This window comes from Hippocampus comes, unplaced genomic scaffold (genome assembly GCF_001891065.2).
Source record: "Hippocampus comes isolate QL1 unplaced genomic scaffold, H_comes_QL1_v1.1 scaffold99, whole genome shotgun sequence".
Lineage (NCBI taxonomy): Eukaryota > Metazoa > Chordata > Actinopteri > Syngnathiformes > Syngnathidae > Hippocampus > Hippocampus comes.
In genome coordinates, this window is record NW_017805134.1 from 1,116,403 (window position 1) to 1,131,129 (window position 14,727).

Below are 14,727 nucleotides of genomic sequence, written 5' to 3' on the forward strand. Positions count from 1 at the left end.
AACGCAAGCCTCTAAAAGCTTTGCGAGGGCCAGACTAGGAAGCGATGCGCTAAATGCACTCGACACGTGAGGCGTCGCAAAGCGCAGGGACGTACGGCCGATGACATGCAACCATGTTGGTGTACTTCCATGCGTTTTGCGTGTAAGCTTTTTTTCAGCCATCTTTACTTCCGCCCAAAAGAAGGAGCAGCGCCAACAAGGGGTTAAGACAGGCGTCATTTTTTTATTTCCCACAATTTCAAACTCCATTTAAATCCTCAACTGTTTTTTGGTGGGTGGCAGGGGGGTGGCGGTTTGCCTTTTGTTCCCATGACAACCAGGGCTGGAGGAAAGAAATCTTGACCAGAATGCTCCATTGGATGCCGAGTGAGCAACTTGGTGACTTTGAGGCTATATGGTGCGACTTTTCCGACTCTTTTCACACTTTCTGCGTCCAGCCTGTAAATGATGGCGCGCTGGCGAATTTAGCCATCTCCTTATAAATAATTGTTCAATAAACAATTAAAATGTCACTTGTCCATACCGCCTCACTTTTAGAGTGGTTAACATCTTTTTACACTTGTAGGACCATGAAGAAGAAAACAAAAAGGAGCTCGCCAACGCAAGACAGCTTTCCACATTGACCGTTTATTTTGTACTTTTATTAGCAGTGGCTAACCTATTTACATATTTATTTATTTACCAGACATGATGGCTTTATGAGTTAAATTCCAACAGTTTTAAGACCTTGGACAGATTGCGCAAAGATTCCACCGTATCTGTTCTCACTTCATTTGTGCTTTTTGTGCAGTTGTGACCATTTTGTGCGCCAAATCACCATTGGAAGTCGAAGTCGAGCGCAGAAACTCGACTGAGGCTCAGCAATCCTAATTTGGATCAGCACCAAATTGCACACGACCAACATATGTTGTGGTCGGATGAATTTCAGTTTTCATATTAAGCAAGGCCTGAAGAGAAATGTGGAAAAATGCCCACAAATGTGGCCAAAAACATTGACCAAAAAACATTCAAATGGTTTCATCCTTGGCCTATGCAGCACCCTGATAAAAATTTCGTGGAGATTGCTTCAAGTCTTCTTAAATCACAAGCTGATAAACACCGCAACATCCTTGGCGGAGTTAAAAAAAACGGCTTCTTGTGATCACGAAGGGGCCATGGGGATAAGGGAAGCTAGTCGTCTCCAGGATTGGAAATTACACAAGCTCGCCCGCTGAATGGCTAATGAACTTCCTCCCGCTCCCCACGCTAATGGCCATCAGGCTGATTTCATTCCCTTGGCCCTTTTGTGCGTAATTATTGATTGTCCCGAGAAAGGTGGGCCGCGCAGAGGCCAGAAAACAGCAGGTAATTAGTATTTCTGGACCCTGACGGTCCCCGCCGTTGCCTTTATTTGTTTGCAATGCAGCAGGGTTGCGATAACTGCCAGCGCGAGCTGCTACCTGAAGCTTTTATTTTATCTCCCTCCTCTTAAAGGCGTTAACGACCCCGAAATTACTAATGTTTTCAATTACTGCCTGTTAAATTAATAACCTGCTCCCCGTCTCGCGGAGCCGTCGCGTGCATGACGATCGTTCCCGCTTTTGGATCGACCAACTTTTACTCTCCATTTAGTGAGTTATGCGAAGCTAATACAAATGACAATGAAAACAGAGCATAACTTATTTCATTTAAAAAAAAAAACGCGTTGCGTTATTTTAGCCCTTTCTTGCTAAAATGTATTCCTTGAAATACATTTATTTATTTGATGTTATTGAAGTTACAATGAAAAACAGAATAACATTTTTTTTAACTCCCGTATTTTCCACACTATTGAGGCGCACCTTCAATTAATGGCCTATTTTGTAATTTTTTTCATACATTGGGCTTTATAAACGCAATCTACAATGCATCCGCTAGATGGAGCTACGCTCAAGAAAATGCTAACAGAACGATCAGATGTCAGTAAAACTTATTTAATAAAGCAGCGACGCAGTTCACTTAACTCATCTTATTAGAGTAAATTTTGCATCATGTTAGTCATTTTTTATGACACCACTTACAGCATCAACATTCATTTTTCACGCGCGTGTAAAGTTTGCAAACATGTCTGAGCACGTTTAGCGTCGATGCTAACGCGAGTCGACAGCGACACGATGGAAACGCTCCCCAATTTGTAATGTTTGCGTGCGTCCGCGATCGTGAGTTGCCATGTCACCTTTCAACTGAAATATGCATGCCGTATTTCATGCCACAGTCTCCGCTTTGCTGCAGTGGCCCGCAGTCTCCTCTGAGATCAAAAGTCTCTTTGAGTCCAGGCGTAGATTGCTCCATTAGCGACGCTGCAATATTCAGCGCTGTTGGTGGGTTTCATTTTGCTTATTTTCTACTTCCTGTTTTTGAGCACCCACGGAGCCACATACATATTTTCATTCGGAGAGACAGCACTTCATACACTGCACTGTGTCAATGTGATGGTGGCTGGGCAACTGCTACTCAGAAATGCATGGCTAGGACAATCAGGCCTTGTAAATCTGGAAAACTGGTCCTCACAATAATTGTGAGTTTTTTTCCAGTGAATTTAACATCTTTTTTGTTTTTGTTTTTAACAACAAGAAAGATCATAAATTGCAAATTAATCTTTCTTACAAATCACAGTGTTTCACTTTGTGTGAAAATGTGTGAACAGTCATTTCTTAGCAATTTCAGTGCACATTTATTGAACAAAATGACCTTGTTTTGCCTTATTATATGCTAATATCTTGAAAATAAATGAACTTTAAAAAAAATCAATGAAAATGAAACTTGACAAAAAAACATGACTGACTGATGTTAACCACCAAGTATCTTTGAATCCTACCCGAGGACTGGTTGTCCAGTAACTGGTAACGTTTCGTGTTTGGCATTTTTCCAACATGAATTATCCATGTTGTGAGAAGTGAAGATACATTGTATTGTATTGTATGCTACTCAGCTAGCCGCCTTGACTGACGTCAGCTTGTGCAAAGTGCACGTTGGAGCTGCATGTTTGTGAGTTGCGTTGCTTTGGTCAAGCACGCGAGTGGGTGAGTGACGTGAAGCTCGATTCAACCCTTGCTAGCATATTGAACGTTGTATACGCACCTCCAAAAGAGTGTCCAAAAAGTTCACTGGTTTTATAAATTGGCATCGCTGAACCTAGTGAAGTGATTGTGTGCCTTTAGGGGCGTGGCTTAGTGAGTGACATCAGAAGTTGGAGTCCGCTGTAAATTCTTGCGAGTATTATCATTTTGGACTTGTGTGTTTGAGAGGCAGGTTAGACCCGATGTTGGTCATTTCGCAGACGAGCGTAGGCCGAAGGATCTGCAAGAGGGGGGGCTGTACCACTGTGGATGCACGACAACTGTTTTTATGCGAGACATTCAATCACATTTGTCATAACGTGTCCACTTGAAGTCATTGAGGCCTCAGTTTACATCTTTTGACCTCCATCTAATACCACTCGTCCTCGACGCTGTCTTTGCCATTCATTCATTTTTTGTTGTTGAAGTGTTTGTTGCTTAAAAGTGCTTTCTTGACATTTCTAGCATGGCGCTACAGAGAGTATGGCGAGACATCGGCTCTTGCGAGGGCACAACACACTTGGCACGGCACACACGCGCGGCACTCCATTAACAGACGTCTGTTTTGCGGATCACTCGCTGCAAAAATGTCAGCGGCGTTTTCAGGCGGCCGCTTTCTAAAGCCCCACCCCCACCTGCCACCCTCTTCCCATTGCGCAGGGTCACTAGTGCTAAGACCCCACAGCGTTGCATTCGCATGCATCATTTATGGGACAGCGGCAGCCTAACGGAGTCAATATTATTCATAGAGAAAGAATAATACGGCTGCATGCTTCTAAAGATAATGCATATTAAATAGTTCTGAGTGTTATAAATGACACCCACGCAGCTACTTCTTTCCGCATCAATATTCAAAAGCTAATGACGTGCCTTTATCAGGCCTCCCATTAGTCACAAGCAAAGGAATAGCTTCATTTCACTTGTTTATCCATTTTTGCAAATATGGCATGCTTTCTTATAGGCTCTAATACGGTGTCCACCAATCATTACTGAGCCTAGGCATGAGAAAAAAAAAAACATGCTATAATCATTCAATATGCAATGATTACCGCATTTTCCGCGCTTCGGGGTATAAGGTGCACCTTCAACGAACGGCCTATTTTAAAATTGTTTTCATATACAGGGCGCACCGCATTTAAGGTGCATAGAATAGAAGCTACAATAGTGGCTGCGGTTGTGTTATGCATCCTCTAGATGGAGGTACGCTATAGGGAATACAATACAATGCAGCTTTTTTTACAGAGCGCTTTCACAACCACTGTAACAAAGTGCTTTGCAGAAAATTGAAAGTACTACGTCCAAGAAATAAGAATATTGATCCATATATATGGCGCATCGGATTATAAGCCACACTGTCAGCTTTGGAGAAAATTTAATGTTTTTAGGTGCGCCTTATAGTGCGGAAAATACGGTAATTATAGTATAATTTGAACACTAATACAAACTGTGTTTGAATATAGCAACATTTTAAAACAAAATGTATTTAAATATTGATTCGATTAAAATATATTGCACATAAAAGTTAAAAAAAAAAAAAAAAAAGTGCCGAGAAATGTTTAACCGTTCTAAAAGATTGAATGCAAACCTAACCGTGTTTGGGGAGGGAGGTGAAAAAACTAGGCCACTAAACGTAACCAAAAACGTACTGTATTGGTTTGAAAAAAAAATGCACATATTATGGATTGTACTTAAAAGTTAAATACAACTAAATGTTTACCGCTTATGTTTTATTTGGACAAAGTAGTTACGATATAAATACTTTATACAATAAACAAATGTACATTCTATTGGTAGAGTTCATTTTTTTTTCTCATCTCATCACAATGACATGCTATCATGATAAGTATAGATACAAATAAGGATGTGTAAATATCAACATTTCTTACCAATTATTATTGTTATTATTATTATTATTATGCTACTGTTGTACTATTTTGCAAAAAAAAAAAATACTAAAAAAGATACTTTTGTAAAAATAATTTTGTGGGACTTCCTTGCAACAAAACCATGCAAACCTGCGAAGAATGACTCGGAAGTTTTCGTTGATTTATTTTGGAAGGTTTTACATTGTGCTCCGACAACCAACGGCACCTGCTCTCCGTCCTGCTGCACTCACGCCCCCAAATGATTGATGATTGACGCCAACCAGCTTCTGCTTTACACTGTGACTCCTCGTGCTTATTCCTCACTTTCTCGTTTTGGTTTTTTTTTTTCGCCTCTTTAAGCACATCCACGCGGCTTCCATGACCCACATCTACGCGTGACCTGGGAGATGTGTGAGAGCCTCCCCACGGCGGCAGCCTTTTAAATCTTTCAGAGACATTTGCAAAATCCTCCCGAGTAGACGCGCACACCCACACAGGCACCTCAAAAAAAAAAAAAAAAAAAAAACACTCTTCAGTATAACTGCTGCATTTACTGAGAGAGTGATAATGGCACGAACTCGTCTTAAAAAGCCAATCAACACCAAGGAGGCAGCAAATAATTGCTTTTTTGGGATCAGGAGTGGATTTTATTGGTGAAATACTGGAACCTTCATCTTAGTCAACATTTTTTTTTTGTGCAAGAATTTAACTTCACATTCTTGCTTTTACAGAAGCTACAACTTAATTCTTGTAACAGTTGTTTTTCTTGGACTTTTTCTTCAGTTTTTGGAGTCGTTCAGTGTCATGCAAAATTCTGCACATAATTGTCATCATGTTGCGCCTTTTTTTCTCATGCAATGTTAACATCACACAATGACTTTTTTGTGCGAATAGACTTTTTGGGTAAAAAAAAAAATCATGATAAGAATAAAAAAAAAAATTACCTACATTGCAATGTTATTCGTAGAATTTTATGACTTTTGTAATACTTTACAAATTATTTTCCTTTAAAAATACAAAAAAAGTGCTCCGGAAAATCTGCCGCGGGACCTGTCGAAGAGAAACTGGCCTTCTTGGGTCTGCGGCTTTGACGTGCGGCCGCCTCGTCTGTCTGCCTCCGACATTGGACGAACTGACTGATTACAGCCGCTGCCAGTCTCGCTTAGAGCATCCGATATCCTGTGTCGCGGGCACAATGAAGGCATCAAGCCTCCAGCCTATACAAATGGCAAAGACCCCGGTGAGGGCGGGCCATCCCTCACATGCCTTTGGACCTCGTTTGAGGAAGATCAAACCTCTACGGCGCCGCACGAACATAATTCGGTAGCGCAACGATGAGAACGCTTTCAGCTCGACAAGCTGTAGCATAATCGCACTTTGCTTCTTTTCATCCTCGCGAAATGTGCTCTCTGACACACCGTGGATCTCGCCACGTCACTTTGTTGCACGGAAATCACCAACGTGTAATTAATCCCGCCGCGCGGCGCTCTGTCAGGCCACAGAAAAAGCAAATGGCGGCATAATTGCACGCTTAAAAGTTGGATGATTACACCGACGCTTTTCTTCGCATGTGCTAACGGCATATAATGACATGCAAATGAGTTTGGGGGGCTGTTATCACTTACCTACGTATGAGCGGCGGGGAGACATCACCGCGGGGCCACTTAACTCTCAAATCACTCATAGAGTCATTAGCAATAACAAAGACACTGCCAAGACGAAGAGTCGCGGGCCGCTCGCTGTACCCGGTGCACTTTAAAGGTTAAAAAAAAAAAAAAGCATCGTCACAGGCTTCGTTACGCTGGTGCTGTCTCATGTTTTGTTGGTCACCTACAGCTTGTGTACTGTGGTCCACATGGAGAAAACTCCTGTGCGTTTTTGCGATATCCTTTTGAAAATTCTTTCAAACTATATTGTGTGTATGTGCGGTCGGTGTACTTTGTAGGAGTGTGTATATGTATCTGTGTATATCGACGTCTGTATGCAGTATGTCGTCATTTGTCACCTTATGGCGACAAAAGCGGCAAACTAATGGCGTGTACATTTTTTTGAAATAAATCAGGATGGAGCTGGTTTTAGTTATTTGGTTGAGTTACACGACCCAAGAAAGGATAAGCAATTCAAAAAAAAAATGGATGATTCAATATTAATTATTTTTAAAAGGTGTCTGTATGTTTTTAGCGTGTTTGTATGTATGGGAATCTGAGTGGCAAGAAACTTTGTTGGAGTGGTTTAAGGAGCTTCACATTGTGCTTTCCACTATCTTGTAGCATTGATAGGAAATAAACATTTTCCGGGGGGCGAAAAGGTAGCAACTTCTCGCAGATTTTCGGTCTTTCTCCCCTTTGAACAGCAACTGAATCATGCTCTGTATTCAATACAAAACCCATGTGAGAGAAGAGCCGCGTTTATGCATTTAAACTCACTCTCTATTCTTTATACAGTAAACAAATTGAGTGTGCTCAGTGGGATACAATGTGGTCGTCCACAATGTTCATATCTGATTCAAATGTGCTCCGTATTCAATCTAAAACACGTGCTTGAAAATGACTAGATTTCCACATGTTCAAATTTAGTAAAGCTCTGTATTTATTACAACACGCAAGCCCGAAAACAAAAAGAGTAATGTACACTTATAGTCAGCATCATGAACAATTGCAAGGTGCTGCAATACTTTTCCAACTTTCATGCACCCCGTACCTGGAACCTGATAACATGATAAACTGTCCACTGTCGTAACTGCTCTCCCTGAAAGGGTTAAATAGAGAATACATGTTGTAAAGAACGGAACTGCTTGGCTTTAACGTTTAAAAAAAAGTGTGTGTATATATATATATATATATATATATATACATATATATATATATATACATGTGTATGTATGTATGTATACACACACACACACACACACACACACACATATATCATTTTTTTTTTTTTCTCTAAATGGCCAGAAAAGCGACAACGCAGAATCCGCCGTCCCTATAGCACGTCCACCGCACTTATCTCCCGGCATTCACTTATCAGCAGGAAACTCATCTCAGCCATTGACCCCGTGCCCCGCGGCACTCATTAGAGCGCCACGTTGCAGTGATGGAGGGCGGCTCATCCCGCAGTATGTCTGCTCACACTAGCGACTACGCGGCTCGCAAACGGGAAGCGGTCAGATTAGTACGGAGCCGTTACTGCTCTTTGCCCAGGGCGGCAGGTTTTTTATTTTTTTGTCTGCTTTCCCATTACTACCACTACCGATATCTTTATTTCCGCCCTGGATACAGGCCGCATTCAGTGATGTCATGGCGCCGGTCAGGCTTAATGGAGCTCCAACGTAAGCGAGTGCATTGAAACGAAAGAATGTATCTGGCGCTTTTCAAGCGCCCCAAAACATCAAGGGTCAGCGCATCTTTGGTGCTCATCGCGGGGGGTCACCGCTGCAGCCTATCAAGTGTGGCTGGTATTGACTAAGCAATTAGGACGCCATGCTTTTGAATTATGCACCGCGGGACACGAAACCGCGGTCCCTTTTCGACACGTGCGCTGTAACGCCACGCGTTTGTGCAGCCGACTGTGACTTTTGTGCACTCGCAGCCTTTTTCCGCTGGAAGACACGAGTTAAAGCCTCAAGTAGAGTGTGGAGAAGTCATTATTTGATCCCCCCGCTGAATTTGCAAGCGTGCTTATTTACAAGGAAATTAACAGACTCTAATCGTTCGTTGAATGATTATGGCACTTTTTCAACTTTACTGGGCCAGGGTACATATTTTACATTGGAAATATATCAAAGTCAAGGCGAACAAAAAGTAGTAGAGGACAGTAGTACAGTATTGTTGGAGTTTTTTTTTTGGGGGGGGGGGGTTCGGCTTTGTGTTGGTGGGCCAAAATGTTACTTACATGCGAGCTTCAGACATAGAGTCACATGAATGGAGAGTTACAGTCATGGCTTTGATTGCATTTTAAATCGCCATATTAAAGAGAAATTTGATCGATTTTTTTTTTTCGTTGAATCGTTCAGCCCTAATTAATTCCCCAATGAAGGACGAGGTAGCAAACGTACGGCCCCGCCACTCATCAGTGCGCTGCGAACAGTTGGCCACGAGTGCAGGTTCTTTGTACCTTAATGAGAACTCGTGTCATAGAAAATGGCTCGATGTAAAGATCAGATGACAAGTTGGGGTGAGCGCCGGTCCTTCCGCACGTACGTCGTCATAATCAAGACTGTGGTGAATGCCGTCTCCTTCGAGGTACACTCCAAACATGAGGAGTTGCGCGAGCTACTTCCACCTCCACACATCCTGCTCCCACATCCTCCTCCTTACTGCTGCAACGCATTGGTGAAGCGCATGTTTCCAGCGCCGCCAGCAGGTGCGATGTGCCAACATGTACGCAGTGGGCACGGGGGGGGGGGGGGGGGGGGCTCTTCCCGTAGCGTTAGGTGCCACTAGACTGCACCGGCCCCGAAATAGCCACAGTGCCACGTCAAACACGTGAGCGCCATTGATGCCATGGCCGCGTGTGAAGTAAACACACCCGAGTACGTGGGATGTGTGGCTCATTTCTTTCTTTGGAATAGCACTCGCCCACGCGTGCATTATTGCCCACGTTTGAAGCTGGTTGGGACAAGCGCGATTTGATCAGCCTCCCCGGGCCGTTAGCCCAGCGTGGAGAAGCACAAACCTGCGGCATTGTCTTTTTCCTTCATTTCTAGCCTAGCCGCTTGTTAAACCAGCAGAACAATAGCCTAGCCATCCCGCATTCCCTCAAAAACTTTCAAACGGATATTCTTGATAGGAAAAAAAACAAAAAACCTTGACTAGAACTTCAACAGCCTTGTGATAAGCATTGCTATGATGAGCATCTAATTGAGTTGTCTTGAACATCAACAGCATCTCTGTTTACATGTTAGCGCCCGACCCCCACCAGAGATCCAATGAAGGAAATGAGGAAAGCAACCGAAGAGCACGGAAGGAGACTTTTTTTTTTTTTTTTTTAAATGCAAAAACGTAAAGTGATGACATCATGACATGGAGACGGTAACTCAAGATGACATCACAAATCAATAGTCTCCGCGGCAGAATTATTGCCGTGACCGCATATGTCCCCTTTCTACTTCATATTTCAAGTGGGATGTCTATTAAAATCAAATATGAGCCGTGACAGCTGGTTTTCAGCACATACCTGTCGGGACTTGCTAATGTGTGTGAGGCAGTGTTCTGTTGCTGATGTTACACGGGATCAAAAAAAAAAAACAATGTCGAACCATCAAAACATTTTTTGTGGGGTCAAGTTGAGGTCATGTGTTGACATTGTGGGGTCATGATAAGCTGTCCACTGTAGTAACCGCTGTCCCCGAAAGGGTTAAAGATATGTATGATACGCAATAAATGTACATTTAAAAAAAATAACAGATCCAAAGTACTTGCGCAGATACACCGTCTTGTAAAAAAAGGAACACACTGTAACTAAACAGCGTATGAAAATGGCATTTCATTGAAAATTCCACCTGACAACTGCTGCGGACTGAATATAATCACACGACCGTGTTACATTCGTCTTAATTCATTTCCTCAAGCTTTTCAGCATCTTAATAGTGCACATTTTCTGCCAGTTTTTAGTAGCGCTGCTCCAGACTTTATGGATCCGAGCTTGCCCACGAAGTCGTTAGAATGCAGACGCAAGGCTCACAACAAAAGGGCTCCGTACCCGAGAGCGTTTTCCTTTCCAATAGCATTTCTTTGTGTGTCCATTATGTCTCTGAATCAGACGCCCCCAGAGATGGAGGCAAAGATTTACTTATTTCAATACCATGTAGGCCACACGCCCTCCAGCAAGGGGTCGCACTCTGGATGGAAATCTGAGGGAAAAAAAAACAGCACCAAAAACCAGACGCGTCCGGTGGGAGTTTGCTAATCATGTTTGCTAAAAGAGAATTTATACTAACTGACTGCCTCATCTTTTTTTTTTTTTTTTTGAAACCTCTCAATGCTTGACTCTACTACTACTCTCAGCTCAAATGATTTATGAACTGCCACATTGTAGGGGAACAGACTTTTTTTTTTTTGTCAACTCAGCATCAATCTGAAACTATGTGATGACCAATCATACAAATAAAAGTACCACCAGGATGAGCTTTAATTAGCCTCATTAAATGCGTCGGAGCCATTTTTTCGCTTATCAGTTGTTGCAGAAAGAATATGGAAACGTGTATTTTATTTGTAGTGTGATACTCGGCTGTTTTTACAGGAAAAGACAACCAAAAAACAAAAAAAACCCACTAACTCTACATTTAATATCAAGATCGTGGCTCAACGGATTGAAGAACAAAACATTTAACTTGCTCAAAGCATATGTGCTCTGACGGTACTTTTACAAGACAAATACTTTAGTTATTTAGACACGAGTATGATTTTTTTTTTAATGTAAAAAATATAATCCCTGTGGGTTGAAAAGAGTGTTTCCACAAATTTTGTGACTGTCCCCATTCCCACAAAAAAACTAATTTTGTGACTTCAATTGCTTTCTGAACAAAAAAAAAATAAGTAATTGAACAGGTATGCTAGTACTTTTCTCTTGAATAATATATTGGAAATCATCTGTCAAAAAAACACATTCTCAAATTTTGTGAGTTTTGATCCAAAAAAAAAATAAAAAATTGGGAGAATTTTGCATGGGTCGATGCTATGCTCGCTAAATTTAGCGATAGCATAATGGTCATCGCCTAAAGATTGCATTTAAGTAGCATAGCGTTATAATCTTGCGATTGCCGTAGTTATCCGTAATGCATTAACAATCGTCGCATCCATTCATTTCTTCTTTTGGCAATTTGCAGCTTGAAGTTTCAAATTTTCAAATTTGACTGCGTAACTGATCGGAAAAATCCTACTTGGAATCTGTGCGTCTCATTCGGGATTATATTCCGGAAATGTACCGAGACAGGAAAGAAGCCTTTAGCGGTGAATTTTGGGCCGGGGAGGGAGATCATCCAAAGATGGAGCAGCATGATCGCCAGAGCTTGGGCAAAGATAACAAGCAGCCAGGAGAAAAGGTGGAGGGGAAAAAAAAAAAAAAACAGAAAGATGGAGTGTCAGCAGGTGCGGGATGAAGATGGATAGCACAAGCGTTCTCGTGACCAAAAGAAAAACAAAACAAAAAAAAACAAAAACAGTTCCATTGGTTTAATGTTTGTGATTTGCTTTTGGTCAACACACCTCTCCCGCTGCGAAAGGGATGAGGTCAAATCCGCGCGAGGCGATTATCGACATGGGTCGGCAAACGGGCGCATCCAAGAGGAACACATGAAACGGTTTGTTGTGTGTGACCCCCACTGACACCTCCTGCTGGGAGGATGCCGCCGCTTCAGGGGAAAAAAAAAAAAATAACATCTTCCAGGTCCCGTTGATGCTGCGCGAAGCGTGTTTGCGGTGATAACAATGAATTACAATGCAGTGGAGGTGTTTAATTAAAAAAAAAAAAAAAAACAGCATCCCTGAACAGACTGAAATTGAGACATTTATTTTAGAGTGCGCGTTTCTGAGGAGGGGAAGCAGATTGTTGTGGGGCCGTGGGCCAAAGAAAGTCATTATGCTTTCGTGTGAAGGAACATGAAGCTCTGAACCAGGCAATAATTAATTTCTCTTGATTAATTCATAACCCTCAAAGAGAAAATGCCGGCGTATTAAGGAATTGGGCACACGCCGTCGCTGCTGTTCCGCAGACAAAAGCGAGCTGCTTTTTGCAGTACCTGGTCCAAGGGTGACGTCAAAGGCTGCCGTTAACGTACTCAAGATGCTGCAGGGTTCCATGATCGTCTCAAATTTCTGTATTCTCTGTGGCTTAAAAACAACCACTCATTGTCTTTGTGTTTTGGACAAAAAGAGCAATAGAGATGCTTGATTTTCATTGGCAAGCCATATTGTTTTTTCGGGGTGTATCGCAGTAGTCAATATGAACAAAAGCTATGCTAACTAAGCAAAGCAACAATGCTACAGCATCACTGGAAGATTGCACTGACTTACATCATTAATATGCCACAGGACCCCTTGGACGCAGGAAAATGAAGACATTTAGTTCAGAGTGCGCATTTCGGAGGAAGGAGATTGTTGCGGGACCATGGGCCAAAGAAAGTCGTTATATTTTAGTGTGAAGCAACATGGGGCTCTGATGCAGGCAATAATTAATTTGTCAGTGATTAGTACGCGACAAAATTCAAACACGTGTAAGAAGTGTTTTTGTTTTGTCGTTTTAATTCTAAACGTGATTGATGCTTTTCAATGGACTGAAGCAGGTAGTACAGGGTGTTCAGAATGTCATTGTGAACTTGTATTTTTTATTATTATTATTTTTATTTTTTTTTTTTGATGAACATGTTTCAATACAGATTATGTAATGGATTTTATATTGACACATGTCTGTAGAAGACACCAGTATGGTATCAGTACTACACAAATCTGTTTTTTGTTTGGTTTTGGGGTTTTTTTGGCGGGGGTGATGAATCTGTTCCAAAATGTGTCCTGAAAGTGCATCTAAAGAAAACAAAGGCAGTATTTCCCATAGGAAATAATGTCAGTCCAATTAATCCGTTCCAGACAACTCAAAATATTCACAAAGACTACATTTTATTGACAGTGAATAGAATTTAACAGACAGCAAACAATTTGAAATATAGATGACTAACATAATGGATAAATGAACATTAAAGATAACTTTTATCTTTTTGAAGACAAGATGGTGGAGAGGTTTTTTTTTTTGAAAGGGGAATCTGACATTTTCGTACATTGCTACGATTTCTTACTTGATTTTTCCCATCTTCTTTAACAAAGGGCTGGCACGTGGAACTTTCTTTGCACCAATTTCTTCTATATGAAAACTGAGTGACGTATGAACTGGAACAAAAGTTTGGCAAAAAAATCCAAACAAATGAACAAAAAAAAAAAAAAAATCCTATTTTTGTTGTTCAGCCTTTTGAGTCAGCTCCCCAACTCCAAACCTGATTAAAGGTCAAACCGTTCTTTCCAAGCCTTGTTTCTTTCTGAAGATCAACCTTTTCCATGGAACACATTTTTTTCTCCGCCGCCATCGCGCGCAGCCAGATGCGTCCCTCGCAATGTTTTCACCAAAGTTTTGACAGATGGGTGGGACTGAGGCGAACTCACGTTAGCATACGCTTAGGCGGGACACTAATTCCCATATCTGAACACAGGCATGCTGTTTACATAACATACTGAGGGGAGTTATCACACACACACACACACACACACACACACACACACACACACACACACACAGAGCACGCGCTCCTTATAAAATACACATTTCTTCAGCGTCGGGAGTGCCATCAGCTCGAGTTAATCAGTGAGTCGTAGTGAATAAATAAAACAAGGGTGTAAAACATGCAAGGTTACACTGTTCATACCCGACAAGTTGTTTTATTCCTTATGAACACATTTGCGCAATGATGAAGCCAAATGTCGATTGTGGCCGTGGCATTCACTCACGTCACTGTAATAGAATATCAAATTAAATCCCTGGGCCAAAATCTCTTCAGTCACATTTACATATATTTGCATGCGAAATTGGCTTAAATGTAGAGAATTGAGCATATCTGTTGTGTGCGACAAAATTAGCAGCGCCAAATTGAAGCCTCCAAGAACAAAATGTGCAGCTTCGCCGGTTGGTGATGTTGAGTCATTTTTCTTCTCTGGTCAAAACGCTTTTTGAAATGTTGGACTTTTTTCAAAGGTAAAATCATGGTGGAGAAAAAAAAATATATATATATATATATATATATA

General features: G+C 41.6%; 1 protein-coding gene across 1 annotated transcript in view; it reads right to left on the bottom strand.

Annotated features, from left to right (window-relative positions):
* Positions 1-14,727, bottom strand: part of hs3st4 (heparan sulfate (glucosamine) 3-O-sulfotransferase 4) — a 78,250-nt gene that overhangs the window by 40,050 nt on the left and 23,473 nt on the right. The gene's annotated exons all lie outside the window — the stretch shown is intronic.